Source organism: Vulpes lagopus, chromosome X (assembly GCF_018345385.1).
Source record: "Vulpes lagopus strain Blue_001 chromosome X, ASM1834538v1, whole genome shotgun sequence".
Taxonomy (NCBI): domain Eukaryota; kingdom Metazoa; phylum Chordata; class Mammalia; order Carnivora; family Canidae; genus Vulpes; species Vulpes lagopus.
Genome location: NC_054848.1, coordinates 10,688,674 through 10,711,175, shown reverse-complemented (window position 1 = coordinate 10,711,175; position 22,502 = coordinate 10,688,674). Strand labels below are relative to the sequence as shown.

The 22,502-nt window shown below is 40.8% G+C and overlaps 1 long non-coding RNA gene across 4 annotated transcripts in view; it reads left to right on the top strand.

Moving 5' to 3' along the window:
• LOC121482924 overlaps positions 1-22,502 on the top strand; it is a 311,920-nt gene that overhangs the window by 85,816 nt on the left and 203,602 nt on the right. For all 4 annotated transcript variants that reach the window (XR_005985663.1, XR_005985664.1, XR_005985665.1 and 1 more), the window contains one exon: positions 11,383-11,523. This is a non-coding gene — a long non-coding RNA (uncharacterized LOC121482924). The remainder of the gene's footprint in view (positions 1-11,382; positions 11,524-22,502) is intronic.

The following is a 22,502-nucleotide window of genomic DNA, read 5'->3' as shown; positions in this document are numbered from 1 at the left end:
GAGAGACCACAGGGTTCTTAAAGCCAGGAGTGGTTGGTGAGGTGGTTGGTGAGGCGCATACACATGTGACAAGGAACTATCATATCACCCAGGCACCAAACAGCTATTAGTCTAAAGCTTTTGGCTGACTTTCAAAGGAAGCTGAATCTCTTCAAGCAGATGCATGATTTGATTCAGGAAAGAAAGAAAGAAAGAAGAGAGAAAGAAAGAAAGAAAGAAAGAAAGAAAGAAAGAAAGAAAGAAAGAAAGAAAGAAAGAAAGAAAGAAAGAAAGAAAGAAGAAAGAGAGAGAGAGAGAGAGAGAGAAAGAAAGAAAGAAAGAAAAAGAAAGAAAGAAAGAAAGAAAGAAAGAAAGAGAAAGAAAAAGAAAGAGGCGCCTGGGTGGCTCAGTGGTTGAGCATCTGCCTTTGGCTCAGGTCATGATCCCAAGGTCCTGGGATAGAGTCCTGCATTGGGCTCCCAGCAGGGAGCCTGCCTCTCCCACTGCCTATGTCTCTGCCTCTCTTTGCGTGTCTCTCATGAATAAATAAATAAATAAATCTCTAAGAAGAAAGAAAAAGAAAGAAAGAAAGAAAGAAAGAAAGAAAGAAAGAAAGAAAGAAAGAAAGAAAGAAAGAGAGAAAGAAAAGCAAGCAAGCAGGGTTTAACCAAGTAAGAAATGCAGGCATAGTCTTGGTGTTCTTAGTCCACCAACAAATTGTCATCCTAAAGCTGGTGGAGACGTCTAGTCCAGCAGCTCAGATTTTGAAAAGCAGCCCATCACTGTGTGCTGAAAATGAACCCCAGGAATTTTTAGACTCTGCGGTGTGAAGAAGGTCTAGATGCAACCTTGCAATAGTGAAGAGAAAATTGCATATAAATATATTAATGCATGTTTTCTTGTTTTAGGTACATTAAATATAGTTTGTTTTATCCTTAAAACATCAATAATTAAATTGATGGTTTTAGGGGCACCTGGGTGGCTCAGTCGGTTAAGCGTCTGCCTTTAGCTGGGGTTGTGATCCCGGAGTCATGGGATCGAGCCCTGCATCAGGCTCCCTGCTCAGTGGTGGAGGGGAGGGGACTTGCTTCTCCCTCTCCCTCTGCCTGCTGCTCACCCTGCTTGTGCGTGTGCTCAGGCTCTCTCTCTGTCAAATAAATAAATAAAATCTTTTTTAAAAATTTAAAAATAAATTGATGGTTTTACAGTTGATAGAAATTTAGAATCAGAGAAATAATTCCCCCATGCCATTCATCCTTGAACATGGAAGGCTCCCGAAGGCTCAAGGCCTTTACCTGGCCTCACATTTGAGCCAATAAATAAAATTTAGTTTTTCTTAGAGCCATTTTGTGAAGTCCTTGTGAAATCACCAGCTTCTCCTTCTCCCCATCTCCCTCTTGTGCTTTCTGCAGTCTGTGAAAATCTTTTTGAATGTCAGATATGCTTGTCGGCATTACTCTAGTTTCTGGCTTTGTAAAAAGATGAAATGGTCCTTTTTTTCTCTATTCCCTGCAACTGTCTCAATAGTGGAGGGATATCTGAAACTTAAGATTTCAAAAACTGCTTTTTTTTTCCAATTTCTTCTATAGTTATTGATCTATTTAAGTATCTTCTTTCTGGATCATTTTCTTAAAAACTAGAAACGTTTCCATTTTATCCAAATTTTAAAAAGTATTAGCTTAAAAATACGTAGAGTATTTGTAGATTTCTTTTCTATTTCCTCTTACATATGATGCTCCTATTTTATTCCTAATTATGTTTGCCGAGCTTCATCCTTTTTTCTTAATTAGGCTAGTTAATGGTTCATCTATTTTTTCTCATTTTCAAGGGAAACATGCCATTTTTCTGTATTTTCATTTATTAATGTCTTTCTATATTTATTAATGAATGTCTTCTACTTTCCTTTGGTTTATATTTTTTATTATTTGCTCCTGGAATTGACTGCTAAATTCATTTATTTTATTTTTGTTTGTCTAGTAAATGACTTGCAGTCTGGAAGCCATATTGGTCATATCCTATATGCCTCATCAACATTATCATTATTTTTAGAGGTTCTACACTTGCTGATTTTACTATTTAGTTATTTTGGTAAAGTAGTTTTAAATATTTAAGGTCCCGAAGCTTTTGTTTCTAGTTTTGTTCTTTATTTTTAGTTTAATTTCATACCCATTATCTTTAGAACTAGACCATCTCCCCATTCATAGGAGATGAATAATGCAAAGGGCATGGCGTACCTGCCACCATGGACTTTTGGATTAACAGATAAGCGTGTGTGTGTGTGTGTGTGTGTGTGTGTGTGTGTGTGTGTGTGTAAATATTTTAAGGAGAGAAGAAACCATTGCTTTTGTTTTTTATTTAAGTATAAAATTAATATAAAATGTTATACTGGTTTCAGGTGTACAATATAATGATTCAACAATTCTATGCATTTCAGTACTCATTGAGATAAATGTACTCTTGATCCTCTTCACCTATTTCATCCATTCCCTCATCCACCTCCCTTCCAGCAACTACTGGTTTGTTCTCTATAAGTAAGAGTTTGCTTTGGGTTTGTTTCTCTTTTTCTTTGTTCATATGTTTGCTTCTTAAACTCCACATATCAGTGAAATCATATAGTATTTGTCTTTCTCTGCCTGACTTATTTCACTAAGCATAATATCCTCTAGGTCCATCCATGTTATTGCAAATGGCAAGTTTTCATTCTTCTTATGGCTGAGTAATATTCAATTGTGTGTGTGTGTGTGTGTGTGTGTGTGTATCACATTTCTTTATCCATTCATCTATTGATGGACACTTGGATAGTTTCCATATATTTCTTGGCTATTGCAAATAATGCTTCAATAAACATAGAGGTACATATATCTCTTTGAATTAGTGTTTTCTCATATTCTTTAGGTAAATACCCAGTAGTGAAATTACTGGATCATGTGGCATTTCTATTTTTAGTATTTTGAGGAACCTCCATACTGTTTTCCACAGTGGCTGCACTAATTTGCATTCCCACCAACAGCACCAGAGGATTCCTTTTTCTCCATATCCTCACCAACACTTGTTATTTCTTTCATTTTTGGTTTTAGCCATCTGACAGGTGTAAAGATGATATCTCGTTGTGGTTTTGACTTATATTTCCCTAATTATTATGGATTTGAGCATAAGAAACTATATTTTAATGTACACAAAACAAGATATACATACAATTATATATTATTCTTTTCAATATCACAAAGATCATGCGTAAACTGATCCTATTAAGACCCTAGGATTTTCCCAAAGATAAATACAGCAAATAAACCATTTTTCAATAAAAATGGAGCTAAATCTAACCTGGAGGAAACTAAGAAGCAGCTATTCATCCTCTATACCATCAAGATAGTTTTTTCTACCATGTTTGGGTTGGAGTATGGCTTCTTCTGCTTTAGTGTCTACTAAACACATAGACAGGTAAGAGTCATCTGGGAATTTTTTAAACATTTCAAGGCCATACCCCTAACCAATTAAATCTTAATCTCTGGGTGATATGCTATATGTTGGCAAATTGAACTCCAATTAAAAATAAATAAATAAATAAATAAATAAATAAAAATAAAAATAAACCTACAATAAATCTTAATCTCTGGGTAGGACACGGGTAGGACTCAGTATTTATGAAGTATCCCAGGTGATTCCATTGTGAACACACAGTAGGACCCACTGCCCCATGCACATAGTAGGACACACAGCTCAACCTTGTGATTAGTCCTCAGTGTTGCAAAGCAGTAATTCTCAAGCTTGAGCCATATCAGGATCATTGGAAAGGCTTGTTAAAACACAGATTTCTGGCTCCCACCCCAGAGTATCTGATTCAGTAAGTCTGGGGTGAGGCCCAAGAACTGACATCTCTAACAGTTTTCCTGGCCATGCCAATGCTGCTAGTTGCAGACCACACTTTGAAAAGCAGTTTACAGATTATTGGACTTTAGTTTCAGACGGGATAGAATATTTGAAATTTAGCTATGGCATGAATTCTTTTTGAGAAGTCACCATAACTAGACTTTTTTAAAAGAAAGCATATTGAATACATTTTTCAAGACCATATAAACTTACATTTCATAAACCTGCTGTGTGCTCTCATTTAACAGAAGTCTTTATGAAGTATTTATTAACAAGTACTTCGTAGGTGGCTGAGCTAATTGCCATATTAACAGTTCAAGTGTGATGTAGTTGCTCCAATCTAAGAACTTCATTTAGCATTTTAGCATTAATTTCTAATCAACTGCTAATGTTTTCTTATGTCTTTTATGAGCTCATCTGTGTGTAGATTAATTCTTAATCTTCACTGATTTCTGTAGTAATAGGACTCAGTGTTTCTTTTCTCTCTAAAGATATCTGATATTAATTAGAATAAAAGAAAACCTTTCTATGGTGACAGCATCTGTGTGTGAACGTGGGTGTGTCAGCAGGTGAGAGCACTAACCAAGTGCAGTGGGGTCTAGTAATTCAAAACAATGGTCCAGTTGTGGGTTGAGGGTTTTGAATTCTTCTGCTGTACAAGTCCCTAAAACTTGCATGAGGTCATCCTGCCCCATGGTAGCTTAGACCTGAACACAGGGGCCAACAAACTATAGCCGTGGGCCAAATCCAACCCATCTCTGTTTTATAAATAAGGTTTTATTGGAAAATAGCCATGCACATTTTTTATATATTTTCTAGGGCTGCTCTTGGGCTACAGTGGCAGACTTGAGTAGTTCAGCCTACAGAGCCTAACACAATTACTTCCTGGACCTTTATTTTAAAAAAGTGCCAGCCACTAATCGACTTTCTATGGGTAGGACTGATTAGCCATCCACATAATCATGCAGCCATAGGCTCGTCCTACCTATATTCTTCCTCACAGTTCTCAAGGCTACCAAGGAAACTTTGCCAAACATTTTACTGAAGCCCTAGTCTTATAAACTTGTCAAAAAGGTAAATGGTGCTTCTTTGACATAACTTACGAATGCTGAACCTCCTACTGGCTGGGAATAGTGGCTCACTTAGAGTTCGTCCTGTCACTTTGAGAACCTAAGGTTTATCTTGCTGAATCAGAGCTCTTGTTGACTAACTCTGATGTTCTTTGTGGGGAGTTTCTGAGGAATACTTTCTGCATGGGTTGTCATCATTATTTATTCATTATTTATCTTCTCTTTTGTGATAAATGGTAGTTGACCTCAAGGGCAGTTTTTGAAAGGTCAAGAAAATGTTTTCCAGTGGCAATAATGGGAACCATAGGAGTGGGTACATACTGGCACAGGATAATATTAACCCTGATGGGCTTAAAGATGTGAATGAGAGAGAGAGAGAATGGTGCATGTCATCCCAACTTGCTATTAAAATGAATTTTATAGGGCTGGGGGATTAGCACTATCTATCGCATCAGATCCTTAAAACAATGATAGTTGGGGGGATCCCTGGGTGGCGCAGTGGTTTAGCGCCTGCCTTTGGCCCAGGGCGCGATCCTGGAGACCCGGGATCGAGTCCCACATCGGGCTCCCGGTGCATGGAGCCTGCTTCTCCCTCTGCCTGTGTCTCTGCCTCTCTCTCTCTCTCTCTCTCTCTCTCTCTCTCTCTGACTATCATAAATAAATAAAAATTTAAAAAAAAAACAATGATAGTTGGCAAGAGAACAAAATATGTGGATGGGAAAGTAAAAGAAATGTGGCTAGAAATTGGCAGTTCCCATCCCTTTAGGGGACAGGACGGCAACACAGAATCTCTGTGTGGGGTGAGGCAAGTTGTGGGTGAGGAAGCAGCCACAACAAGAAGAAAGTAAATTAAAAAGTGAAAGAGGTGATTAAGAAAAGGCAATAACAACTTGGAAATGAATGTGATAAGATGGTAAAAAGGAAGCCAGCTGAGTGAAGGAAGTTGGAGTCATCTTGTGCCTCACTGCTCTAGAGAATACACCGTGAATACCAGATTTAGCTCTGTTGTGAGACATCGAGGATTTGCTGAAGACACGAGACTAGTGATGAGAATTACTGAGCCCTGAGAAAAAGTAATTTATAGATAAAGCAGTGCAATGCTTCTTACCAGACGGGCTATGAGTAGAGAGCAGTGCAGTGAAAAAAAGGGGGAGGGCCTGAAAGACATACTTCTGTCCCACTAAGAAAATATTTGTTTATATTGTGTTTTTGTGGTCACTCTGCATGAGTAGAATCACACAGTAACATTCAAATCCCACTCCCTTGCTTCTACTGAGGAAGAAAAAAAAAGAAAGGAAAATAAAGGGAGGAAGGTGAGTTGGTGGCATTGTTTGCTGCTGTGTTATTCTAAATCAGAGATTTTTAAATGGCAGGGAAGCACATGTTGATAGTGATTGATTTTATTGTATATTTTACATTTAAATCCACTTACTAAGATCTTGCTTGATTTTTATTGTGCATTTTCCCCTTTTTTATTACATTTTTATGTAAATTCAATATGCCAACATATAGTATAACACCCAGTGCTCATCCCATCAAGTGCCCTCCTCAGTGCCCATCACCCAGTTACCCCATCTCCCCACCCACTTCCCCTTCTGCAACCCCCTTTGCTTTATTGTGCATTTTAAATTTAAATTTACCTATAGCAGCTCTGCTGTTGCCAAGCATTGTGCTAGGAGGTGACCAAATAAGACACAGTCTCTGTCTTAAAGAACTTTTGTTCTAATTGGAGAATCAGATAAATAATCATGAATTTATTTAATGCATGTGCTATAATGATGAGGTCCAAAGAAGAAACATCTAGAGGAATCTAGGAAAGCTTCCCAGAAGTGACATCTAAATTGAGACTTGAGAAATAATTATGAGTTATTAAAGAGAAAGGCTGAGGTATGGGTGTTCTCTGCAAAAAGAATGTAAAAGATGTGCTAGACTGATTGCAAAAACAGCCCAGATTCTCCACCCATCTATGCACTCAGCCCTTTGCAATGTAGGTTTGCAACTGGAATGGAATCTATTTCCAACCTGTTGAATATGGGATGATCTCCTGATTTGTTTTGGCTAATAGAATACAACAGAAATGACTGTGTGTCCGTTTCATGCCTAGTCATCAGGAGGCCTCACATGCTTGTTTCCTTCCTTCCTCCCTCCCTCCCTCCTTCTCTCCCTCCTGACCTCCCATCTTCTTTCTTTCTTTCTTTCTTTCTTTTCTTTCTTTCTTCTCTGCTACCACCACGAGAATAAACCAGGGCTTTCCTACTTGAGGATGAGAGAGCATGTGGAAGAGAGCCACATGAGGCCATGCTAGATCATTCTAAACCAGCCAACCCCCAACTGGCCTGCTAAATGAGTAAAGATTAATGAGCCAGTCCAGTGAATCTGGCCCAAATCAAAGAAATTACTCAGCTGACCTATAGACCCATGTGGAGTAATAAATGATTGTTGTTATCAAATACTGAGCCTTGGAGTACTCTGTTAAGCAGCAGTAATTTACTAATACAGCAAATCTGAAGATGTAAGAGAGCAATGCCCATTCAATAAACTGGAAGTGATCTAACATGGACGGAAGATGAAATAAGAAGAGAGAGGAATGAAAGGTGAGGATGGAGAGCCAAGAAAGAACTGGATCCTTCAGAGTTTTATAAGCCTTTTTGAGTGACAGGGAACTATCTAGGGGTTTAGAGCAGAAGTGTGATCAGATTTTCATTTTAGACATGTTACTGTGTATAAAGGTTAATAGCTAGGAGGAATATAAACTAGAAAGGGGGAGGTCAGTAAAGTGACATTTATAGTGGTCTAGACTAGAGTTGATAATATCCTGAAATAGAATAGGGACCGTGAGCTTGGGTAGAAATGAACAGATTGGAAGCATAATTGAAAGATAGAATGAGTAGGACTTAGTGCTTATCAAACGTGAAAGATGAGGGACACAAAAAGTTCAGAGCTGATACCTGGTGTTCAGTGAATGGTTGGGGGAAATCATTCTTTGGGACAGACACTCAGGAAGAGATTGAGGTTTGGATGGAGGTGGAAGAGATAAAAGCATAGTTTGGGATTTGTTAAGTTTGTGATGCCAATGGGATTCCTAATCAGAGATGCCCAGTAAAGAGTTTGTTATATAGATCTGAAGCTCAGGAAAGCAACTTGAGTTGGAGATATTTTTGGCGATTGTTAGCCTATAGTCAGTACTTGAAACCATTCAAACATTTACTGAGCACCTAAATTATGTGTTGTGTGCTAGTCTATATGCCAAGAATATGGAGGTTAGCAGTACTGATCAACCTTGATCAAATAATCACAAATATAAATATAGTGTCTTAAATACTGTGAAAGAAAAATACCTAGTGTGGCTCAGCGGTTGAGCATCTGCCTTTGGCTCAGGGTGTGATCCCAGAGTCCTGGGGTCGAGTCCCGCATTGGGCTTCCTGCATGGAGCCTACTTCTCCCCCTGCCTGTGTCTCTACCTCTCTCTCTGTGTATGTCTCTCATGAATAAATAAATAAATATATTTTTTTAAAAAAAGAAAGATATAGTAAGCCATTGAAGTATAGCATAGAAACTTGAAACTTGATCCAGTCTGAGGAATCAAGGCATAGTTCCCTGAAAAAAAAAAAAAAGCAGGGGATGCTTAAACAGAGATCAAAATTATGAGAGGAGTTTCTAAAGTCATTCGGGAGAGAGAGAGTAGTAAAAGACAATGTTCCAGAAAAAGGGACAGAAGCAGTGGGCCTAGTTTAAAGACCTCTGGAGTCAGTGTGGTAGGATCACAGGGAGAGAAGGAAAACTGGTAGAAGAGAGAGAGATAAGGTATGGTAGACATGGATAGAAATAGACAGATTTGGAAAATGAGAGCCAAAACTGCCAAGACAACAGGTTGAGTTAGAGGCAGAGAGATGGAGGAGAAACTATTGAGAATTATTTGGGGGGAATTGTTTGTGTATCTGAATAGATGATGATGCTACTCATTAAAACAGGAAACACTGGACAGCTAGATCAAGATTTTGAGAGAGGGCGCCTGGGTGGCCCAGTTGGTTAAGCATCTGCCTTCAGCTCAGGTCATGATCTTGGGATCCTGGTATCGAACCCCACATTGGGTTTCCTGCTCAGCAAGGAGTCTGCTTCTCCCTCTTCCTCTGCCCCTTCCCATTCTGCTCGTGCTCGTTATCTCAAATAAACTTTTAAATCTTGTAAGAAAAAAGATTTGGAGAGAAAATGCAAGGTATCAGTTTTGGAAATATTGAATTAGAGAAACCTTTAAAATATCCAAGTGGCAAGGTGGAGGAGGATGTTGGACATACAAGTTTGGAGCTCAGAAGGAAGACCTGACCTGACATTTAATAAACTTGTGGATCATCAGGATATAAATAGTAACTGAAGTCAAGGGCAGGGAAAGTTTGAGGGGAAAAAATTCCTAGGACCAAGCCTTGAAAAACTCAGTATTTACAAGACAGATATTCTGAGATGAGCCCACAGAGGAATATAGATGGAGTAGTCCAAGAGGTGGGAGGGAAAGTGTGGTGTCAGAATCCAAGCCAATAAATAAATCTATTTATTTAGTAAGCACTCATCTATAGGCTTTAGGCCACTAAGAGGTCAGGGAAAAGGTGACTAAAAGTGTCCACTGGGTTTAGCAATATGAAGGTTACCAACAGCATTCTCCAGAGCCGTCATGGTGAAGCGATGAGTGCAGAAGCCACTACGATAGAATGAGCTGAGGGGAAGTGGGAAGTGAGGACGTGGAGGGGCATCTATGGATAATTTTCAAGAATTGTGGCTAAGGAGGGATAGCAAAGTAGGTGGATGGCAGAGCAAGGGTTTATAGACAGACTTTTGTTGTTGATGGTGTTGTTCATTTTTTGGTTGGTTGGTTGGTTTCGGTGAGAAAGACTTGGGCTTGGGGCTGAGAAGAACCCAGTAGAAAATGACATATGGAAGAAAAACAAGGGACAATCCAAAGTGAATGAGATCACTTAAGAAAAATATATAAAAGGAGAAGAGAATATGGTCTAGGAAGAATATATGTAAGAGATATTGTCATTTAAGGGAATACAGAGGACACATGTACTAAGATCTGGAGGGTGAAAAGGGACAAAGCAGAACATAGTTCCAAGGAAACCATGGAAAGAGTGTGTTTCAAGAAGGAAAGGGAGGTAGATCCAGGGGGTCAAATGTGCTGAGAAGTCAAAGAGAATAAACACTGAAAATGTCCGTTGGCTTGAATGAATGGTCATAATGGCCTGGGGTAGAATTGGCTCCCTGGAGCAGTGGGATGGAATCAGATTCCAGTGGACTAAAGTGTGAGTAGACAACCATCTCACAAAGAATGTTCATGAGGAGGAGAGTGAGCCTAGAGGGAGACCCAAAGGCAAATAGAGCTGTGGGGTTTTGCTTTTGTATTTGTAAGTAAGTTGGAAGAGAGGTAAAGATTAATTCAATACTGATGAGAAGGAAGAAACTGAACACACAAGATGGGATAAGAGAGTGAGGTCTCAGATACTGGAGGAAAGAGAGAATGGGTGAAAGGAGTAGACTAGGGAGAGGGGAGACCTTGTAGCCGCTCTCTCTCTTTTTTAAAGATTTTATTTATTTATTCACGAGAGACACAGAGAGAGGCAGAGACATAGGGACTGGATGTGGAACTCGATCCCAGGACCCGGGGATCATGACCTGAGTAGAAGGCAGATGCTCAACCACTGAGCCACCCAGGTACCCAAGATCTTGCTCTCTTGTGTGGCAACAGAAAACAGCAAGAAATGCTGATGGAAGCAGGGATGTTTGGATTATTGATGGCAAGACACTGAGGGAGTTGTGATATGGTGCGCTTTTGTTTTCTTTGTTAAATAAGAAACAAGATTGCCTCCTGAGAAAGAGTCAGGGAGAGGTAGACAGCTTCAACTATCTTGGCAATATTTTATTTCCTATGTGTGTGGTGGATATGCAGGTGAACTTTGTTCTTTATACTTTTTCATATGGCTGAAATATTTTATTTGAAAAAAAGAATTATGGGTGGGACACCTGGCTGGCTCAGTCGTTAGATCATGCAACTCTTGACCTCAGGGTTGTAGGTTCGAACCCCATGCTGGGTGTAGAGATTACTTAAGAAAATAAAAAAATACAATTTAAAAAAAAAAAGACTAATGCAAAATGTGGTAGAGTCAGCAATTTCGGAAACACTAAGTTTTGAAATAACTGATGTAGGAGAAAGAGCTGGCTGGGGTGACATGGGATGCTGGGCAGGTGGCATCCTAGTTGATTTTAGAGACCATGGATTCACAGCAGATGGCCAGCTGTTCACCAGATCTCTTCTCTTTCCTCTAGGATAATTAGCTGGGCTGCATTTTCCAGCCTGTGATGCAGCCAAATGCTTGCATCTGGACCAAAAGAATGTGAGACAAGTGATAGAAACCCCCATCCTGACCCTCTACAATCCTCATGTATGTGGTCTTTTCTTTTCTTTCTCCATTAGCTGGTTGAATAGAGAGGGCTCCAAGGACTTAGAGGAAGACAGAGCCACAACAAAGCAGGAGCCTGGGTTCCTGCATGAGCAGCTGGACAGCAGGCTCCCAGGGGAGCTGTTGGAGTGAGAAGACGTGTGATGCTCTCTGATGTAAGTGACTCATTCATTTTGACTGCGCCAACCTAATAAAATTTGGGGATGCTTTGTTACAGTAGTTACTGTAGCCTTGTACTCATCTTCACACGCGTGAAGTGATTTTTTTTTTAATAGTGCCATGTGTGGCCATGTGCAGATGATGAGAACTATTACATTACATTCTCTGGATTAGATAATTGAATAGGATGGCCCAAAGGGCAAAAAAATGAAAGGAGTAATGAATAGATGATTGGATTTGTGAACAATTACATTCATTGAATAATGAGTACATAACTAATTAGGATTCCCATTTGGAGGCAGAGGACTTGGGAGACATCAAAAGCATGACTGGTATTTCACAAACACAAAACAGATTCCTGTCCTCAGGCAGACACTAGGGAAAGTGCTCTCCACCCGTCTAAGATGGATTTACAGAAAGAAATATTGGATTCCATCCAACTGTAGTTCCTGAGGAGTCCAGACATGCACAACCAGAAAATCTCCCCGCAGAGATTCTGGAAGAAAAAGGCCAATTCCCCAGCTGTGTCTAGGGTACCCCGTGTAGGAGACCCACCCCTCTGCCTGTGGGGAGGGCCTTCCGGTCCAAGCTCAGGAAAGTGAGTTCACTGGTACTGATGGACTCGCCCACAGTAGATGGAACCGTCTCAGTTATCGACTACTGCAAATGCTCGGAGTGAGGGTGACAGGATAAATGACAGAGAGAACCTGAGAGGCAAAAAGCCTGTAGGACCTATAAGTGCAAACTCCAGGGAAATCATCTTTGTAGCCATGAGACGCTTAGTCTCAGGCCCTCAACTCCTGTGATCCCAATAGGCCGTTGAAACAGATGAGATTCCCCTACTTTCTGTGAGACTTCCCTCTGTGGGCTCACTGTCAGAGCCTGGGAAGAAGCCCCAAATGTTGGCAGGAGCAATACTATCAGCTGAGACCTACCCAGCCCCCTGCCCCAGCAGCTTTCCTTTTCCATCCTCCTTATTCCTGCCAAATGGGTCTTCATGTGAGCCTCAGAACCTACCTAGCACAGGAGAAATGAAGAATATGAAGAAGGAGGCTGGGGTTGGAGAAGCCTGGTGGGAACTTTATAAATGATGGAAATAGTCCAGGCCTCAGAGCTCGACAGACGTGAGGTCGACCACTTACCAGTAGTATGGTCTTGGGCAGGTCCCGTGATTAACCTGAAATGAGGATAAAAATGCCTGCCTCCCAGGATCATTTGAGATTTTGTCAGCAGCTTATGTAAAAATCCCAGGAGCATAGTAGATTTTCATAAATGATGATTGTGTTGTTGTTGTTGTTGTTGTTGTTGTTGTTGTTGTTGTTGGGGTGGGGTGGGGGGGTGTCTCTTGAATTAGTGTCAGGCGGCATGCTTAAACTTTTCCAAAGGGAAAGAGGGAGGAGAGCAGGGTTATGCTTGGAGGTTGGCCTGAAAGAATGCCCATCTGTGCCAGCCTAGGAGCTCCACCCGTCCTCTGCCTTAACCTACGCCAGTGCCTTGCCTTCGCACATGCTTTTCTTCTGCTCGCCTTCTCAGAGAATAGTGCAAAGTTCATCCTCTCGCTTCCTTCAGGTCTTGGTTTCAGAGTGCCGTCCTCCTAGAGGCCTTCTCTCTCCCTGCTGTCTCTACTCTAGCATTGCCCCACTGTCACTCTCTACCCCCTCACCCTGCCTTCATTTGCCTTACGAAAATTGTCAGGATCTGAAAATCATATACGTATTTCTTCACTTGTTGATTACTCACCCACTAGAATATGAGATCCACCAGGGCAGAGACCCCCCGAGTCTCCACAGTGTACCCAGTGCCTGGCACATAATAGATGCACAACAAATATTTTTAAGTGAATGAACAAAAATTTTAAATGTACTGAAATAAATTTAGTATTTTTTGTCCATTCGAAAGCAACTATTAAAATCATCATAAAAGCATCTATTATCCACATAATTTTCTCAAAGTAAAGGATTTATGTAAAAAGTTACATATAATTTCTCTCACACTAGACCATAATCAAACCTTCCAGTCACAAAAGACGTCTTGATGGTCTGTAAAAGGATTCCTGGCAGGCTAGGTTTCAAGGTTTGATAGACCAGACATACACACACACAGGCACACTTGCACATTGATTTGTTTGTTTATACATACCTACTGGGACTGGGAAGCTGGGGTGAAGTACACTTAACCCTGACCGTAACTTGAGTTTGGATATGTAGAAATAAGTTTGACACACTGGCAAGGCCCCAGAGAAGGCTGGATCACAGGGAGGGCTTACTGGTCCCCTGGGAGTGGATTTACGATGACAGACATGAGCTCAGGAACAACCAGCCAAACTTGGAAGGGTGGCCTGAGGGTGGGAGGAGATAGCCATTTTAGCTTTCCTGGGAATTCATCAGACTTGTGGTATGATGACCCCAGGGAGGCAGAAAAGCCATGAGTGTGAGCAGGACCTGCGGGTTCCCCAAAGGAGCCTTGCTGTGGGACAGCCCCAAACCGAGTCCCCTTTTCACCTTGAAGGGCGCTGTTTGGGTGCTGACATCAAGTGCTCTCAGCAATGAGGTTTGTAAGCAGCAGCTGCTCCTCTGTCTCATGGGAGCTGTGGTGACACACCTCTGTAGGGCTCTCAGGGCAGGGCCAGCAGGGTGGCCGGACACTCCACGGAGGCAGCGCATCTCCAGCTCAGCCCTACCGAGGGGACGGAGGAGGCCCTGGCTCGTGTAATGAACCCACTGCACAGCCCTCTAGCAGATTTAGGACCTGCACATTCAGAGCCCCCACTGGGCTGCCAGCCATAGCAAGCTAGGACTGAGTCTGATAAACAGGCACCTGCAAAGCAGCCCCGAGGACCCCCAAAAAGCCCAGGGAGGAGACATTTGCAAGGCACTGCTGTTTCCATATAAGCAGATGGAAGCTGGGAGCCAAGGGGAATTCAGGATTAATATTCATAGATCCGTATTTGTTGTTAATATTGATAAAACACTATTTGTCCCCACGAGCTAGTAGAGATGGAAACATTCAAGTGCCCTTATAGCCACAAACGAGGCTAAGCTCTTTTGATTGCTCCATCCTCAGAACGGAGCCCACGATTTCCACGTTTTTCTGCCCCCTCAGCAATGGTCCAAAGGGTTCAGAGCCATTCAGAAGTCTTATTGCATATATACCCTTGCTGGCTTAAGAAAGACAACTCCAGCACATTCTAATAAAAGTCTAGATGAGAAAGTCAGCTTCGACATTGGAGTCAAATATAGACATTTAATTCCCTGTTAGGTGCAGTTTGGTTTTATTAAATTGAAAACAATTTGAAGGAAATTTCAATAAGATTGGAATCTTACTTAAATTAATGAACAGTGCTGATTACTCATTGCCAGATATATGGCTCTCAGCTGATGAGCTGCTTACAAGACAAGAGACATTTAATAAGGCTATGTAGCAGCAAAATTAGAGAAAGTGTAAGATCTATTGTTAGAAGATAATACATATATTGTTATAAGATTTATTTTATTAAGGGAAAGAAGCTGTAGGAAAGAAACCTTGCTGCATCTGTAATACAGAAACATAGCAAGATAGACTGGAGTTCCAAGTCAGGAGCAGGCAAACATTTTCTGTTAGGGGCAGACAGTATTCTAGAATCTGTCTGGGGTCCATTCGGTCTCTGGCACAGATGCTCCACTCTATCTACATCACACAAAAGTAGCCGATAAACAATATGGAAACAAACGAGTGTGGCTGTGTTCCAACAAAACTTTATTTACGGACACTGAAATTTGAATTTCATAGAATTTTCCTTTGTTTTTTAACTGCTTAAAAATATAAAACCATTCTTAGCTCGTGGAGCATACAGATGGCAGACCAGATTCGGCCCCTGGGCTATGACTGGTGGGCCCCTGTTCCAAGTGGTCGACTTTTGAAGACCTGTTGCAGGTAACCTCAAATTTCAATTAGGTGGTCCTCTATTTTCACTAGTCTACCTACTTTTGGTTCATGGAAATCTCAAAGTCTGGTTTGAAGTGATGATCCCTGTTTCCCTTCTAACCTCTCTTCCATCTGTCTTTCACCTTCTGCCCCAAAGCTCTTGGGTTTCCTTTACTTACAAGCTCTTAACACCTTCCTATAACCCAGTTACTTCCCAGATGTCTTTATTAGCTGCTCTATATTGTGCATTAAGGTATAATCAATGGTGTTGGCTGAGAGAGCCATTCTGAGAGTGAAAGAAATTGCTCTTTGCTTTGGAAGAGCCAGTCATTTCACAGTGAGCAGTCTTTCCTGATAAGACCATTTCTAGTTCTTTGTTGCTCATCCCTCCCCACTTTGGTCATTTGGTGTGCAGGCTAACGCGGATTACTAGAGCAACTGGCCATCTTATGGTTGCAGTATGGAGCAGAGAAAAGGACCTTCATGTGCATTTTCCCAGAGAAACGTAAACGTGATTTCTCTAAAACGGATCACTACATATAAAATAATCCAGTGTCTTGCCTTACAAGGAAAGGGGTGTGTGTGCATGTATGTGTGTTTCCATATGGGTGTGCGTGAGAGAGACAGACAAAGAGAAAATTCAATGAAGAAAAGAGTTTTTGCTGTGACACTCGTGAACGCTCTGAGCTTGACCTCCCTGATATCCCAAATGCTTGCTTATAATTCCTGGGAAGATAGCTTCCTGATTTACTCCTCCAACTAAGTTTATTGAGTGTGTACTGTATGCCAGGCACAGTTCTAAAAACTTGAGGTCCCTCAGTGAACAAAATAGATGAAGATCCCTTTGTTTTTTAGTGTTTATATTCCAATAGGGAAAGATCGATATAAACAATAGACAATAGTTAAGTCAGGTAATGTGTTAAAAGGTGATAAGTACTATTAAAAAAAAAAAAAGGGGGGGATTCCTGGGTGGCTCAGTGGTTTAGGGCCTGCCTTCAGCCCAGGGCCTGATCCTGGAGACCCCGGATCGCCTGGAGACCCCGCATCGAGTCCCGCGTCAGGCTCCTGGCATGGAGCCTGCTTCTCCCTCTGCCTATGTCTCTGCCTCTCTCTCTTTCTCTCTGTGTGTGTGTGTGTGTGTCTCATGAATAAATAAATAAAATCTTTAAAAAATAAAATAAATAAAAATGAAACAAAGGAGGATCAGAAGTTCTGGAGCTTGGGGCTTGTTGTTGTTGTTGTTGTTGTTAAAATGTCTTTATTACCTAAAGCACTGAGGTGGAGCTGGGACTTCTAATTTTAAATAGTGTAGTGAGGTTAGGCCCATTCAGAGGTTGACATTTGAGCAAAGACTTGAAGGAGGTAAATGAGATTGCCGTGTGGATATCTATCTTGGTTATGAATATTCAGGTAGACATTTGCAATGACATGGATGGAGCTAGAGTATAATGCTAGGAAAAATAAGTCAGAGAAAGACAAATACCATATGATCTCACTCATATGTGGAATTTAAGATACAAACAAGCAAAGGGGAAAAAGAGAGAGAGAGGCAAACCAAGAAACAGACTTTTAATTGTAGAAAACATATGATGGTCACCAGAGGGGAGGTGGGTAGGGGATGGGTGAAACAATGATGGGGAGGAAGGAGCACACTTGTGGTGATGAGCACCAGGTGTTATATGGAAGTGCTGAATCACTATGTTGTATACCTGAAACTAATATTACACTGTTAACTAACTGGAATTAAAATAAAAACTTTAAAAAAAAGAAAGTAAGTAAATGCAGAGGAAAAAAAAGAAAGGCAAAGAATAAAGAGCTTCCTTTTAGCTCTCTTTCCAGTTGGAAAACATCATAGGAAAGGTTTCTGGTTCCAAGTTTAATTAACTCCCCAGAATCCCCTCTCTTATTCTGGGATGAGAGGTAGTGTAAGAAAAAATTAAGATCTGAAATTAGACAGGTAAAAGTATAAATCCCAATTCTGCCTATTAAAAGGCATGGGATTTAGAGCAATCTGCAAGCATCAGTTCCCTCAACTATAAAATGGAGACAATAATAGTAATACCTCAATCGTAGGGAGTGCGTGCTCTGGCAGCACATATAATAATACTTCAGTCGTAGGGGTATTTTTAAAGATTTTATTTATTTATTTATTTATTTATTTATTTATTTATTTATTTATTTATTTATGTCAGTGAGAATGAGAGAGAGCACATGCATGCACAATCAGGGAGGGGGCAGAGGGAAAGAATCTCATGCAGACTCCCCGCTGAGCCCAGGGCACAACGCAGGGCTCAATCTCGTTACCCCTGAGATCGCCACCTGAGCTCAAACCAAGACTCAGAGGCTTATCCAACTGAGCCACCCAGGAACCCCATACGGATTTTTAGACAGATTAAATAGAAGTTAGAATAGTACATGTCAAAATAATAATAATAATTGGAGCAAGAAGAAACTTTGGAAAGTGACGGATACGTTTATGTCCTCGATGGTGATGATGGCTTTCTAAGCGTGTACTTTTCCCCAAATTCATCGAGTTGTTTACATTAAATATGACTTTTGATGTGTCAATTATACCTCAATTAGGTAGTTTTAAAAATATAAATAAGAAATTGAATAGTGCACATAAAACACTTGGCACAGGGTCAGCCATAAGTATTTACTACTATCATTAGGTGTTATTTTTTGTATTTTCTACCTTGAAAAAATAACTTTGATGCTTTATTTTAAAAAAAAACTTAACAGGGATACCTGGGTGGTTCAGCAGTTGAGCATCTGCCTTTGGCTCAGGGCGTGGCCCTAGGGTCCCAGGATCGAGTCCCACATTGGGATCCTTGCATGGAGCCTGCTTCTCCCTCTGCCTGTGTCTCTGCCTTTCTCTCTGTGTCTCTCATGAATAAATAAATTTTAAAAATTAAAAAAAAAAACTTAGCAGAAGGGATTTCATTGCCCAAGATTTTGATGTCACATTTGTCCAAAGAAAATTATCTCAAGTGGAATAAAATATCTGTATAGGGTTAATTAGGAGCTCCTACCCTCGTCTCCCCTGGGACTAAAAGGTGTATATGCTCATGATAGTAATCCTATTATGCTTAGTTTCTCTGATGAACCATATATGTAAAACTATTACTTTCTTGAATGCAAAAGCTTACTATTTACATCAACAGACAGGAGGAAAAATGATAATGAAACTAGCTGCTTGGTTTTTTTAAAAAGGCCCTTTATAATAATTTCTTTTCATTTTATAGAATTTTAAAATTACATGATCAAAATCTCTTCCAGAGAAAATTGCCCAAGATGAGAATCTTGCCATCTATAGAGAGAAGATGAGTCCTGAAATGTTGTACAAGTAATTGCCATAAAGTTTAATGAAAATCTGTTCCAATACGGTAAAAATCAAAGAGCAAGAAATATCTGCCATGCTAGCAGCAGCAGCTAGAAGAAGAAAAACCTACCATGTTTTACAAATAAATGTGATGATTTCAACTAATGGGCATAAGAAAGGGAGAAAATAATTACAACTCCATGCCTTGGAGAATGTTATTTAATTAAGCAAAATGATAACAAACCTCCATTCAGGACACAGTCTCACATTCTTAGCAATTTCCACTCCGAGGGAAGGAAAGAACCAAAGTAATAACTAGACTGAGATAAATTAGTGTTTTCATTCCTGGTGAGCTTCCCCACGCACATTAGTGTCAGCATCGGTAGATTTGGTTCTCTTTTAAAATGGATAGACTGAGCAGAGAAAAACATTTTATTCTCATCTTGCATTCAACAGGCTAATTGCATTACATGAACAGAAACAAATAACCGTCTTCCAAAGCCTTTCAAATCTTCCCAAACAAAAGCCTCCTTCCATGATGCACACAGCAGACACACTCAAAGTGACTTCTCTCCCAAAGCTGGGCCTTTTCCACCGGGCTGGGCAGGAGTAAAGGAGCAAGGTCATTGGAAGCAGACAGGCTAGGCTTCCAGGCTAGGCTTCCAGGCTTTGCCACTTGGCCACTGGGTGATCTCTGGCAATTGATTTAAGCTTCTGGATCTCTTATTCCTCACCTGTGAAAAGGAGGTAAATGATACCGTCTTATATATAGGGGCACCATCCCAGCGGTGGCTGGGGAAGTCCACCCTGAGGATTTCCATGATTTCCATTAACCCCCCATCCCCAGAGCCACCACAGGTAAAGGTGAACTAAAATAAGTGTGATTACCCTGAAAACAAAGCTTCAAGCTAAATCCTTAAAGTCTTCTCATTTCCTTCATCCAGCCCACAGAGAACTAGATCACCCCTTCCGAGCCCTTCCCATGTAACAAGATGTAGTTGAAAGATTATGGTTGTAAGCTACAGAAGTCCATTCAAGCCAGCAAAACAAAAGTTTCTTAGAAGGATCCTAGTGTTATCTCTTGGGGCCCACTGAAGATCAAAATTGGGAACTGGAAAACTGCCAGCAGCACTTCTTCCTTCTGCCTCCTTCTACCTGTATATCTCTAAATTTGATGTTTTAAAATCAAAAGAGGATCCGTAGACACAAACTTAAAAGAAAAACATGAAAAATCGTTTTCCTCGGGTTTGACAGTTCTGATCAATTCTAGATACAATTCTAGGCCACGAATTTTAAGTAGATAATTTGAATGTCTTCTACATAAAGCAATACCCTGTCTCCACAAGACTTGCAGGACGCTGTCACAAAGCAAGTGCCTCTTTAGATTCCCCCAGGTGGGGCTCGCTCTTTGCTTACCCCAGGATTCAAACAGGGAAAGGCAATTATTTTTCGACGTATTCCGAGGTAATACAAAGTCTGTGGTCACTTTAAATCTCAGAACACAGTCTCTAATCAGTGTTCAGTCCCGGATAATAATGAACCCTTCAATCTTCATTTGAAGGTCCTTGTTCCCCTCTCCTGAGTCTGGCCCATTATACAAGAAAATAAAAGACAGCACCTCAGTGGCTCTCTCCTGCAGATAAAGAGTCACCCCAACACCTTTAACCCCTTGGTGAGGCTGAGAGGCTTAAAAGCAGTTTCCTCTTTGCAAGCACTGTGTGATGGTGGCCCTCACCACCCAATTTGGAGTGAAATCCCATAGCCTTTGGCATGGGTCCCTTGGCTCCCTTGACCAGCTGCTTTGGTCTCTGCTCATTCCCCTGCAGCCTTCTCCATCTGTGGAGGATTGCCCTTGGCAAGTAGAGTGGCCTTGCTGGAGGTGCCATCCCAGGATGCCTCAGGACTGTGTGATGACAGGGAACAGAAGCCCTGCTTCTCTGCCCCCGGGGGCAAAGCAGACCCCAGGTACTGTCCATGCTCCAAAGCTCCCCAAAGGTTCAAGCCACTGCTGTACTTCACCTGAAACCACTTTCTTGCCCAATCCCTCCCATTCCTTCTCCTGCTTTCTCCACTCCTTCACAAACTTGTCCTCTCAGCATTCTTTTACGTAAAACTCCATGGCGCGGGCTCTGTTTCTAGGGAATGCAGTAGCTGTATGTTGTACCTTCGTTCCTCAGTCAAAACTTCAGTGACACCAGAAGCTGATTACCCTGTGTTATCCTAGCCCTCTTCTGCTGGAACAGTGATGAAGTCCCCTAGAATGCTGTTTAATAGTAAGGTATTGCTTTGCCTCAAAACAAAACAAACAAAAACCCCCAAAAAACAAAAAACAAAAAAGCTTGCAATTCTAGATCCTCCCTATTTTCTCTTTTGTCTCTGATTGCATCCTTCCAAAAAAAGGGAGAAATCGATGGGGTTTTTATTTTTATTTTTTCTTCCCTTTTAAATCATATATTTGGCTGTCCAATACCTAACTCTGAATACCAGCATTTTCCAGTAAATCAGAAAAGAGGATTATCTGTCAACTCTGAAAGGAAAATCAAACCAAGATGCACAAGCAGGAAAAAAAATCAATTTTCTCCAGGTCATTCACCTACATCATTCCTTGAGAATAGAAACAAAGCAAAAGAATTGCTTTGTTCTTTCAGACAACCTGGCCCAAAGGAAGCAGAAGAGAAAAGATGAACTCAGAGTTGTCTGTACTTAAATAAAGCCTTCCTGTGAGTAAATAATGTTCATTAAAAGGTCACTCTTGATTCTTTTCACTCAGTTCTGACACAGAAAAATGTCTGATTGCCAAGAAGAGCATTTTGTCCTAGTGTGAATCCTAGACCACAGAAAGGCAGCATTAATCCAGACAGCCTTGAGGGGCGAGGGCAGCCCCGAAGGCCTCCCACCAGACCACAGGAAAGCAGAGGGAGGTAAGAAAGAAAGTGCTCAATGATGCCCCAGGATGGAGGTCAGCAAACATTTTCTGTAAACACCAGATAGTAAATATTTTCATCTTTGCGAGCCATACTATGTCTGTAGCAACTACTCTGTTTTGCCATTATAGCTTGCATAGACAATACTTGAAAGAATGGGCATGTCCAGTTCCATGAAAACTTTATTAACAGACATAGAAATATGAATTGTATATAATTTCATATACATTTAAATATTTTTTAGTATTTTTCAACCATGTAGGAATGTAAAAATATCCTTAGCTCATGGGTCATCTAAAAACAGGAAGCGGGCTGGATTTAGCCCACAGACTGTAGTCTGCCAATCCCTGCTCTAAGTCATAGGGTAGAACTTCTCCAATTCATTCAGGACTGGAAGTTAGTGGTTAAGTGGAAAAAGTCAGTTAAAGTAAAGAATCATAAAAATAATGATACTTACTCTTAGCAAACAACTTTAAATAATAACAGACCAGGGGCACCCAGGTGGCTCAGTCGGTTTAGCATCTGACTCTTGATTTCCATTCAGGTCATGATCTCAGGGTTGATCGAACCCCAGGTCAGGCTCCACGTGAGGTATGGAGCTGCTTAAGATTCTCTCTCTCCCTCTGCCCCCCCCCATTTAAAAAATTAAAAATAAACAAATAACAGACCAATGTATATGCACTTACCAGTTCTTTCCATGTAGGACCATGACTTTTTATTTTAGCAGAAGTCTGCCAGTTAGATTGCAGACGCCTTCTTTAGCCCTTAGCTAATGTTTCTAGTTCGTTTTAGTCTTTAGAGGAGTGAGAATCTGCAGCTGTTTACA